The 10,469-nt window shown below is 39.2% G+C and overlaps 1 pseudogene; it reads right to left on the minus strand.

Moving 5' to 3' along the window:
• Positions 1-6,734: 6,734 nt before the first annotated feature.
• Positions 6,735-7,082, minus strand: LOC101052080 (elongin-C pseudogene; annotated as a pseudogene).
• Positions 7,083-10,469: the final 3,387 nt, after the last annotated feature.

A 10,469-nucleotide genomic window follows, 5' to 3' on the forward strand; every position in this document is an offset into this window, starting at 1 on the left:
TTCTTGCAAAACTAAGGATACCACAGAAGCTAGCCATCGCGCACCTAGGTGTTTACCTAACTGATTTGAAAACTGCTGTTCACATATAACACATCACATAAATATTTACAATTGTTTTATTTATAATCACCAAAACCGGGAGTAATCAAGATGTCCTTCAGTAGGTGAACGGATAAACAAACTGGTATATCCACAGAATGGAATGTTATTCAGTGATTAAAAATAAAAAAAATCAATCCATAAAAGGCATGATGAGTCTTAAATGAGTATATCTAACTGAAATAAGCTAGTCTGAAAAGGCTGAATATTCTACAATCCTAATTATATGACAATCTGGAAAAGATAAAACTACAGAGACAGTAAAAGGAAATCAGTGGTTTCCAGGATTGATCCAGGCAGTGTGGGGGGAAAAGTTTGAACAGGTGAATGACCAGGAATATTTTGGAATGTCGACATGGTTCTATATGATAACATAGTTATGAATATGTGACAATATGCATTTCTGAAAACTTTAGAGTGAGCTTTAACAGTGCTGATGTAAAAAATCACTTAGGAGGTCAAGGGAGTTCCAGGATTCAATTCAGAATGTGACAAAACAATCTAACCATGTATATTACAAATGTATGAAGCAACCTCAGTGAAGGGAGTAAGGTAAGAGGTGTTGGCCTAAGTAACTTTGGAAATGAGTGGCGTCTCTAAAAGTAATAACAAAAGAAATGTTGCATAGACACTGTCTCACGTTGACAAAGTTAATTCCCTTGAGGCTACAGCTTAGTAATTCTGAGGCCACTATACATGTATTCTGGAATTGAATAACTAAGTAAACTCATGTCAGATGGTGGGAGCCATTCCTTGCTGTTGAAGTGGGAGCTTATATATAAGCAAGGAAGAGGGTTAGAATGATTTGTGCGGTCGTGAGTTGGAGACAGTATAAACTGATGTTTAGCTTGATATTGATATGGATGTTTATATATAGAAACGTGTATATACACAGGCTGGTATATACACATATATTTCCTTGCTCTATCAGCTGAGCAGCCTTAGAAACAATGGTGCTCCAGCAGTTAGCACACCTAGGGTCCATACCTTGGTTTCTAATTCTCTTATCCAATAAAATGAATGAGGGCTCTTGAAAAAATAACTGATAGTAAGATTGGGGCAGGATATATGCAAGATGAGCTTGGGGCATCTTGCAGTGTTATAAAATAAGAAAAAACTCAAAAGCAAGCAAACAAACAAATACCCCCCTACCACCCAGTGTTGGGGGGTATGTCAAAGGGACACAAAAGTCAAATGAAAGCATTCCCAGTGTCCAAAGATGGAAAAATTTGAACAAAATGAATTAAGTACTATTGGACCATAACTCAAATTATAAAATAAACGTCCATGAGTCCATACTGATGTAAATAGATGTTTGAGTAAATAAGAGGGGAGAAGGTCAAATTTCCTATGCAGAAGAATTCTAAAAGTGAAGTGTAACTCCCTACTTTTAAAGTGTGGACTCTGTATGGTGACTTCCTTTCAAAGAGTATAGTATGGAAAGTAGGGAGAAACGAGTGAGTACCTCCACAGTAGAGAACTTGACAAACAGCTCAGACAGCTGATCAAGGTTAACACCAACAGTGATAAATCATGTTTATAGCATGTATCCTTGATAAGATGTAATGAAGATGACACTTTGCCTCTGTGGTTTTCCTCCTCAAACCCTAGTCTAATATGAGAAAAACATGAGACAAATCCCAATAAAGGGCATTAAACAAAATAACTGACAACAGACTTATCAAATATGTCAAGGTTATTAAAAACCTAAAAGGCAAGTCTGAGAAAATGTAGCAGTCAAGAGGAGTCTAAGTAGACATGAGGAGAAAATGTAATATGGCAGTCTGGATGGGATCCTGAAGCCTAAAATATATTAGAGAGAAAAAAAATGAGAAAATTGGATTAAAGTATTGACTTCAGTTAATAATAATGTATTAATCTTGGTGCATTAATTTTAACAAATGTACCATACCAATGTAAGATATTAACAGTAGGAAAAAATGGATTTGAGGTATGCAGAAGCTCTCTGTGCTATCTTAGCAAATATTTGTAAATCTAAAACTTTAAAAAATACAGCTTATTTAAAAGCTGTATATATATATATGTACATATGTATTTGTGTGAGCATGTGTGTATATTATGTAAGCCATAACCATAACAAGCTGTAGGGCTATAATAACATCAGGAAAAATAGAATTTAAGAAAAAAACATTCATAATAGATGTGTGGTATGTCCATATAATGGCATGCTACTCAGCAACAAAAAGGTATAAATTACTGATACATACTACAACATGGATGAACTTCAAAAACATGCTAAGTTAAAAAAGACCTCATGTCAAATGATTCCATTTATATGAAATGTCAGAAAAGGCAAATCATAGGGACAGCAAGTAGATTAATAGCTATTTAGGGCTGTGAGTGGGAAAGTGGTTTGGCTGCAATTAGGTAAGTGATCTTTATAGGGTGATGAAAATGTTCTAAAATGGGATTATGGTGATGGCTCTGTACATTTATTAAAATTTTCTTTTCTTTATTTTTTTTTTTTTAAATTTGAGATGGAGTCTCATTCTGTCACTCAGGCTGGAGTGCAGTGGCGCGATCTCGGCTCACTGCAATCTCTGCCTCCCGAGTTCAAGCAATTCTCCTACTTCAGCCTCCTGAGTAGCTAGGAATAAAGGCATACACCAATACACCCAGCGAATTTTTGTATTTTTAGTAGAGATGGGGTTTCACTAAGTTGGCCAGGCTGGTCTAGAACTCCTGACGTCATGATCCACCTGCCTCAGCTTCCCAAAGTGCTGAGATTACAGACATGAGCCACCAAGCCTGACCAAATTTACTAAAATGTTCGAGTAAATTTACTAAAGTTATACTTGTAAATTCAAATTTACTAAAAATTATTCAATTGTACAAGTAATGTGAGCAAATTTTAGGAGTAAATTTTTTGATATGTAAATTGTATGTCAATAAAGTTGTTTAATACATTAAAACATTTTAGTCTTGAAATAAACTAGTGATTATACCTAGCCAGCATGCTGGGTGTAGTGGCACATGCCTGTAGTCCCAGTTATTTGGGAGGCTGAGTCAGAAGACCCCTTAAGCCAAGCAGTTCACAGATGTAGTGTGCATGATGAAGCCTGTAAATAGCCACTGCACTCCAGCCTGGACAATGTTGCAAGATCCTTGTCTAAAACAAAACAAAACAAAACAAAACAAAACCCTAAAACTATAGCTAGCAAACAAATATTCTGTTTAATGATTTAAAAAAAAATACACATCTCCATGACTAAATCGACTAATATAAATATTTCATAGAATATTCCAGGTAAAACTTGAGTGTGTTCAATATAAATAAATGAAATAAGTTGATCTCCTTACTTCTCATTTGGATTATTTGCTTCTCAAAGACAGAATTATTCTTTGCAAGAAACAAATTTATACATACAATAGTTCTTTATTTATTTGTTGTGTTATTGATTTCAAAGATGTATCCAACATCTGATGGGGGACCAAATGCTATAGCCTACTGAGGCTAAATCGGTGTAGCCCAGGTTGGAGATTCCAATCAGATGTCTTCTAGTTGGAAATGTTGCAAGTTATATTATTGTTCAAAAATATTTTCTCCCTTTCTATAACTTCATGGGAAGAATGTTCTTCCCCTATCGTTGGTCTTGGCCTTGGGCTTCTGTGACTTGCTTTGACCTCAGGCAGAATGTGCTTGCATTCTATACCCTTGCATTAGCATAATGCAGCATAGCCTATGACTAAACAAGCTTTCCGGGAGGCTTCTGTGCTAGCAGCTTTCACCTATATTACGGTGAACCATAGAAATGGTAGATATCATAGATGGGTGTTGAGCAATGAGAACACATGGACACAGGGAGGGGAGCACTACACACCGGGGTCTGTTGGGGGCAAATGGGGGAGGGACGGGGGGCTGGGGAGGTGGGGAGAGATAGCATGGGGAGAAATGCCAGATATAGGTGATGCGGAGGAAGGCAGCAAACCACATTGCCATGTGTGTACCTATGCAACAATCTTGCATGTTCTTCACATGTACCCCAAAACCTAAAATGCAATTTAAAAAATGGTAGATATTTGAACTTTTACTCTCTAAAAACCTGCTTTTTTTTTTTTTTTTTTTTTTGACAGAGTCGTGCTCTGTCGCCAGGCTGTAATGTAGTGGCGCGATCTCACCTCACTGCAACCTTCATCTCCCGGGTTCAAGCAATTCCCCTGCCTCAGCTTCCTGCGTAGCTGGGACTACAGGCGCGCGCCACCATCCCTGGCTAATTTTTGTTGTCGTAATTTAGTACAGACGGGATTTCACCACGTTGACCAAGATGCTCTCGATCTCCTGACCTCATGATCTGCCCGCCTCGGCCTCCCAAAGTGCTGGGATTACAAAGGTGAGCCACCACGCCAGGCCCAAACCCTGCATTTTTATATGGTTCATTCAACCCTCATCTCACCTCCTTCGGTAGTTACTTCTGTATCACCCTTTAGGTCGATAGAAAAGTGAGCCTCATCAGGAAGTTGCTAAAGAGCCTCTCTCACTCGTTGGCCACACTCCTGGGGACTGTGTGACCCTCGCCCCCGCCCCAGCCCGGGGACCGCTCGCAGGGGAGCCATGGCAGCAGCAGCAGCCACACGCTCGCCCCTGCTGCTAGCATCCCTGCAGCGCAGCCCCTGCTCTCACCGCCTGTGGGAAGCTGGGGGTCTTGGAGCCTTGGTGGGTCTCCAGCCTTCTCCTGACTTTGGCTACGTGTCACCCGCCAGGCTCATCCCCAACCAGGACTCCTCCACTCCCCATTCCCAGTCCCTTCTCCCAGACATCCCTGGCCGGCTCCAGCAGCGCGGCCAGCTCCAGCAGGGCTGCCAACTTCAACCTCACTCCCTTAGTTTTCACTTCTTATTTAACAGCAGAAGCACCGAACGAAATTCCTTAATAAAATTCCTCACTGGCCTCTGCCATTAGATTACAACCATCAGGTGACTCAATATTGTGGGGGGAAATTGGGCCAACTTGGCTAAAATTAATCCAAGCATTGCTATAATATGACCTAAGTCCTTTCATTTATAAAATGTAGGTAAGAATTGATATAAACACCTGGGGCATCATGCTCAGTAATACTACTGTATAACTAGTCTATCTGAATAAATATTACACATTTTCATTTATCCAACAAAGATTTATCCAGCCTGTCTTTTGTACCTCACTGAGTTTAAATTTCTCATTCTGGAAAAGGAGACCCCTGGAATGCAGAAAATGTGAAACGTTACACCTACCGGACTGTGATTGGCACATTGGAAAGAGCCATGGGAATATGCCAGTGGTGAAATCTACCTCACAGGGGTTATGAAGACTTGATAAGAATACATTTCTATACATTGATGGCATGTGTGCAATTTCTAGCTCCCCCCTCTTTTTATCATTTCGATTATAGGTTCTAACATGCAACTTTAAAAATGGTCTCTCAAGCTCACAGCCTTCAAGCCTAGAATTTGGTTGCTAGTACACAGTATGTGTCTTTGCTTTTTAGTAGTAAAAAAATGTTTGAATGGGGAGATCTTTCCACGAAAAAAGTTTTCATAACATTGTTACAAAGAGCAGTAATTCTAACAATGCAGGGGAATATCAAGTTTTTTCGAATGTTTCACAAGGATGTTGGGGAATGAGATGGTCTTTCCGACTCTGTCTCCATGATTCTATGTATTAACTTACAAAGAGACCACATTGCGTTATTTTTGGTCAAGATAAGCAATTAAAAAATGCGTTGGTGCATACCGTGCCTTCCATATTTTCAAACTTAAATTCATTTCATACTTTCTTCTCTTTGAACAAAGAATTTACCAAAATAACCAGTATGTCGCAAGTCTTCCTACCATGAACCTCTTTCACAACCTTGGCTCCCGATTATCCCAGCACACAGACTTTTTTCTTGAAGCATATTTGTTCCATTTGTGATTCTTCCCTGGCAAATAGTCCTGCCTCAAATTCAACCTACCTCTTGGGTGTCTTTGTGAAATTCTTGCTGTCTTATACCTGATTAGATTGGACTGGTAGTGTTTGTTAGTTTGAGTTTTTGTTTCAGCATATCAATTTTTTTAAGGGGACAGAGTTAAAATTTGGCTTCCCTTAGCGCACCGTCACAGTGAATCCATTCTTCCTCCATTTTATTGCATAGAAATATAATGCAATACTATCATAGACCCTTGTGCGCATGACTGTTTCCTCCATCTCTTGAGGGTAGAGACCAGTCTAGTTCCCCTCCTTATCCTCAGTAGTTAGCCGTAGGCCTGATACCTGGAGACAAGTGGTAAATGTCTTTTGAATAAATGAATGAACTAGTGATCAGTAAATTAATGGAAAGCCTGGCTTTTAACCAAGGGAAGCCCATGGAGGCTCAGCATGACTGTGTTTAGCATCTGTAGGGCTAGTGAAGGTAGAAGACCAGAAGCTGGAGATACTTGGGCAGGCTTTGGGAACTGGTGGTGCTACATAGAGAAGATCTCTCAGAAGGAAGAGAAGAAAGTGAAAGACGATTAAATGGAGAAAGAGGTTAAAGGCAAAGGGGAATAGAAAGGGCGAATACAGAAAGAAACCCCATCTGTCAGACTGGGCTCTTTTCCTCTCCCTCTCCTCAGCTCCCACAGACTGCTTTGGGCTCCGCTCTTTTAAAAAATATAATTTATTTTATTTTGCAATCTAGGAAGTTCGCAGCCACTAGCAGTTCTAGTGAAATTTCAGGTGTGACTGGGAATTTGGAAATCTCAGTAGAGCTGTTAGTGTAGCGAACGTTGTATGTAAAATACATGCATACTTTTGATAGCACATGTGAAGGTATCTCTCTAAAACCGACCTCATTGGTTTCATTCTCAGCAAATTGACCAGGGCCGCTCAACATGGCTTTTATCATGCCTGATGTTAATGCATGTTCTCTTTTTACAATAAATTCATGGCCATCAGATTATATCAATTTGACATACATGGCATCAGGGCCTTCATAGCCACCATAGGTTTTCTCCTCTCCATCCATTTTGTTCTTATGAAATTCAATTTTGCTTCCGCAGGAGCTTTAGTAGTTTCCCGGAGCTCTGTTTCTGCCCAGCTCGAGTCAGTCTCACTCCTCAAGCCTACAGCCACCTCAGCTTGGTCCTTTTACCACCACAGCTCCTATTCCAGGGCGGTTGCCCTGCTTTGGGTCCCTTTTGTAGTCCTTCTCCACTTGCTGCAATTCTGATCAGTTGAGTTGCTGTGCAGGATCAAGAATTGTAAGCAGTTGGAAAACAGCAACTGAATATAAAGTTTAGGAATTCACTAAGCCAGTAAGTTTGACGATAGGTTGAAGTGCCAGGCTGCAGAATAATGTTTCACTCCTCAAGAGGTGGGCTTTCCAAGTGACTACTTGTCTTTCCCCTGCGAGACGTGATATGCTCCGTGGAAACAGCCTATGAACAGCCCAGTTTCCATTTTTCCAAGGACTGCCAGCATTGCTGCTGGGCTGACTTGGAGGGTTGGCTGGGTTAGACTAAGGTTAAGCCAAGATCTTTTCAAAGTAATTGGCATTGCAGAGTAACTACTGTACACTGCCAAAGGAGAGACGATGATGACAAAGAGATGTGACCTTAAAGGAATGTGACCCCAGTCTTTGACCGATTCTTTTTTGTCAAAATAGCCAAAAGAATGTCTGATCAAGGGTCATGTTGAAAGGAAAATTACAATTTGCTTCATTCTTTTTAAAAACATAAATTTTTTAAGAAGCAGGGAATAAACATTGATTGGAATACAGGTTTTCTTCTTGTTCAATTACAAAAATATTTTTAGAATCTCCAAATGTCCTCTGAAATCTGACAGTTAATATTTAAAGTATAATTTTGACTCATTTAAATGAATAAGAAACTTGTCTTCTGGGCAAAATAAGAAATGTTGAGCTTGTCACTTGGGTTCATGGTGGTACCATCTGTATATCCGTACCCAAGTGCTCTGTGTATAGTGGGAGCTCAGTAAACATTTGGCGCCTGGGTGAAAAGACTGAAATTCAATTGCATTATAATCCTGATCTGCTGTTTTGGTTGGAAGGTGCTAATTCATTATATACCTCATGGGCCCGCAGCATTCTGACTTATTTTGCTATAGAAGCAGATAGAGTAAGAAGCTAGGCATAGCTTCTTACTTTTATGTCATCTATTTTCAAACCTCGTCATTAACAGTAGATTTATTTTATTAGAAAAGTGTGTTTGCTTGTAGGAAAAGCTTGCAATGTAACAAAATCAGCTTTCTAAAAATAAATGATTCTATCTTTTGTGATCAGTACTTCATGCTGTTGTAGTCACTGCAAATAGGCTGGCAGATAGCTCCAAGATTCTGAAAAGTCGCTATGATTTGAACTACATTTATGATAATATAGTTCTGCATTTTTCCTCACTGCAAAGTTATATTTTTAAAAATTCTACAAAATAAAAATGAGGAAAGGAATGAAAACTCATAGTTGCCACTATTAGTATATTCCTACAGTATTTTTTGGTGTAAGAATGTGGGATAGTAATAATTCTAAGTTGGTCCTCCATGATTTCTACCCTCTAGTTATCTCTGTGATTGCGCTGTTACTTGGGAAAAGGAATTTTACAGAGGCAATCAAGTTACTGATCAGTTGATCCTAAAATAAGGAGATTATCAGAGTAAGCCTAACCTAATCACATGAACTCTTTAAAAGCAGAGAGTTTTCTGTGGCTAGTTGAAGAAGCAGAGTCAGAGATTCAAAGCACGAGAATCATTCAAAATGCATTGCTTTCTGGAAGATGGGAGGAGTCACAAATTAAGAAATGCCAGTGTAAAGTGTCTGTTCATATCCTTTGCCCACTTTTGAATAGGCTTGTTTGCTTTTTTCTTGTATATCTGTTTTAGTTCTTTGTAGATTCTGGATATTAGCCCTTTGTTAGATGGGTAGATTGCAAAAATTTTTCCCCATTCTGTTCGTTGCCAGTTCACTCTAATGATTGTTTCCTTTGCTGTACAGAAGCTTCGGAGTTGAATTAGATCCCATTTGTCTATTTTGGCTTTTGTTGCCATTGCTTTTGGTGTTTAACCATGAAGTCCTTGCCTATGCCTATGTCCTGGATGATTTTTGTCTAGGTTTTCTTCTAGGGTTTTTATGCTGTTAGGTCTTATGTTTAGAACTTTAATCCATCTGGAGTTAATTTTAGCGTAAGGTGTCAGGAAGGGGTCCAGTTTCTGCTTTCTGCACATTGCTAGCCAGTTTTCCCAACACCATTTATTAAACAGAGAATCCTTTCCCCATTGCTTGTTTTTCTTGGGTTTGTCAAAGATCAGATGATTGTAGATGTGTGGTGCTGCCTCCGAGGCCTCTGCTCTGTTCCATTGGTCTGTGTCTCTGTTTTGGTACCAGTACCATGCTCTTTTGATTACTGTGGCCTTGTAGTATAGTTTGAAGTCAGGCAGCATGATGTCTGCAGCTTTATTCTTTTTGCTTAGGATTGTTTTGGCTATACAGGCTCTCTTTTGGTTCCATATGAAGTTTAAAGTGTTTTTTTCCAGTTCTGTGAAGAAGGTCATTGGAAGCTTGATGGGGATAGCACTGAATCTATAAATTACTTGGCAATATGGCCATTTTCAGGATGTTGATTTTTCCTGAGCATGGAATATTTTTCCATCTGTTTATGTCCTCTCTTATTTCATTGAGCAGTGTTTTGTAGTTCTCCTTGAAGAGGTCCTTTACATCTTTGTTAGTTGTATTCCTAGATATTTTATTCTCTTTGTAGCAATTGTGAATGGGAGTTCACTTTTGATTTGGCTCTCTGTTTGTCTGTTATTGGTGTATAGGAATGCTTGTGATTTCTGCACATTGATTTTGTATCCTGAGACTTTGCTGAAGTTGCTTATCAGTTTCAGGAGATTTTGGGCTGAGACGATGGGGTCTTCTAAATGTACAATCATGTCATCTGCAAATAGGGACAATTTGGCTTCCTCTTTTCCCAATAGAATGCCCTTTATTTCTTTTCCTTGCCTGATTGCTCTGGCTAGAACTTCCAATACTACAATGAATAGGAGTGGTAAGAGAGGGCTTCCTTGCTAGTGCCAGATTTCAAAGGGAATGCTTTCAGTTTTTGCCCATTCTGTATGATATTGGCTGTGGGTCTGTCATAAATAGCTTTTATTATTTTGTGATATGTTCCATCAATACCTAGTTTATTGAGGGTTTTTAGCATAAAGGTCTGTTGAATTTTGTTGAAGATATTCTCTGCATCTATTGAGATAATCTTGTGGTTTTTGTCTTTGGTTCTGTTTATGTCGTGGATTATGTTTATAGACTTTTGTATGTTGAACCAGCCTTGCATCCCTGGGATGAAGCCTACTTGGTCATGATGAATAAGCGTTTTGATTTGCTGTTGCATTCTGTTTGCCA

This window comes from Saimiri boliviensis, chromosome 11 (genome assembly GCF_048565385.1).
Source record: "Saimiri boliviensis isolate mSaiBol1 chromosome 11, mSaiBol1.pri, whole genome shotgun sequence".
Taxonomy (NCBI): domain Eukaryota; kingdom Metazoa; phylum Chordata; class Mammalia; order Primates; family Cebidae; genus Saimiri; species Saimiri boliviensis.